Raw genomic sequence first — 1,728 nt, 5'->3', positions numbered from 1 at the left:
TTGTGATATGTTAATTTTCATGTGTAATTGCAAATTGACAGAGGCATCATTTTTGTCATTAAAGATGAAGAATTTGCCAGATATGTCCCTTCATATGGCGACTGCTTGGCTGTTATGTCATTTTGTCAGAGGGAAGCAAATTTTGACAAGGAAGGCATTTTAAATAGAATTTGACAAAAGATTGAGACAAGGCAGATGACAAGGAAGTATGTTGAAGTACCCCAGCAAAAAACTGTGAAAAATTCTGTCTTGATGGCAAGACCTAAAAACAATACAGTAAAATCCAAAGGCAGAATGGAAGTGGGATGGCTGCACATTCAACTCGGGGACTTTCATCAAGTTAGGCCAAAATGTGGTGGTGGAACCAGACATCTTGCACTTGAGAAAAACACAACTTTGTCAGAAGTCATGACCATTGCAAAAGAGTTGCTTTTTCCTGGTGGATTATCATCACAGTGATCCATTATGGACTTTACACTTAGCCTGTGCAACTTCAAAAGACAAACTGTACCTCTGGACAGTACTGCTGCAAAACTGTATGAACCATTTAAACTCATAATGTTACAGCTTTATCTCAGATTCATCCAAGGACCAAAAAGACCTCTTCGAACAGGTAATGTCTGTTTAAGAAAAACTGTTAAAATAGTGGAGCACAGGTGTCAAACTCCAGTCCTCAAGGGCAGGTATCCTGCAACTTTTAGATGTTCCTCTGCTGCACCACACCTGAGCAGAATAATTAGGTCATTAGCAAGGCTCAGGAGAACTGATCTACACAAGGAAGAAGTAATTAAGCCATTTAATTCCGGTGTTTAATTCTTGTGCCACATCTAAAAACTGCACATTAGTGGCCCTTGAGGATATATTTCGATGTAGTATTATTCGACATCACAATTTTCTGGATGACTATATCTGATTTTTTTTTTCTTTCTTATAGCTGCACAATGTTGGAAAACCTACTCAGCACTCAACGTCTGCTGAGCCATTAACTTCAATGAAGTCTTTGCAAGGCTATACACCAGGAGAAGCAGGGCACTCCAGCCAGTACCTTATCACAGATGAAGAAGCATCGCTAAGTCCACAACACAAAGCTTTACCAGATGCAACTGAAGGTCATGATCCCGTGTATGTCATTGATGATGTGGAATCTTTACATCCTGCCTTACATTCAACACTTGATCCCTCAAACCAGGAAACGGAGTGTTTCTATGGAGTTTATAATATGTTAAACCCAGTGGTAACGCAAGAAAACGAAACAGTAATGGCTATCTTCAACAGCATTAACAGTATGACTGTATGAGACGGAGGATTCTGGATCAGTTCAAATAGGGTTAAGGTCAGAGATGGTGATGGTGAGCTTGCTTCTACTCTTCCCATGATAGACAGTTATACTGATTGAAGCTGGAACATTTTCAGAAGAGTTTTGTGTCAAGGTTTTATTTGCTTCTGTATATGATTTGTTTGCTTTAATAAAAAGAAGATTACACCTACAGTATGTAATGTCATGAAGTTCCTGAATTAGTTTCTCAGGTTTTTCATAATCTAACTCTTGGTTAGCTTATGAAGAATACATAACTTATATTTACTGTTATTTATGTGACATTCCAGGCTCCACAAACAGCTGTATTACATATGATCCCTTCAAGCGAAAATGATGCATTACTGTCTTCTACTGTGGGTTTTGAAAACCGAATGGGGCAAAGCGAGGGAGCCAGGGGTCATGGGGAGAGG

This window comes from Cyprinodon variegatus, unplaced genomic scaffold (genome assembly GCF_000732505.1).
Source record: "Cyprinodon variegatus isolate N-32 unplaced genomic scaffold, C_variegatus-1.0 Scaffold102, whole genome shotgun sequence".
NCBI lineage: Eukaryota > Metazoa > Chordata > Actinopteri > Cyprinodontiformes > Cyprinodontidae > Cyprinodon > Cyprinodon variegatus.
The sequence above is the reverse complement of the archived record's forward strand: the minus strand, read 5'-3'. Positions refer to the sequence as shown.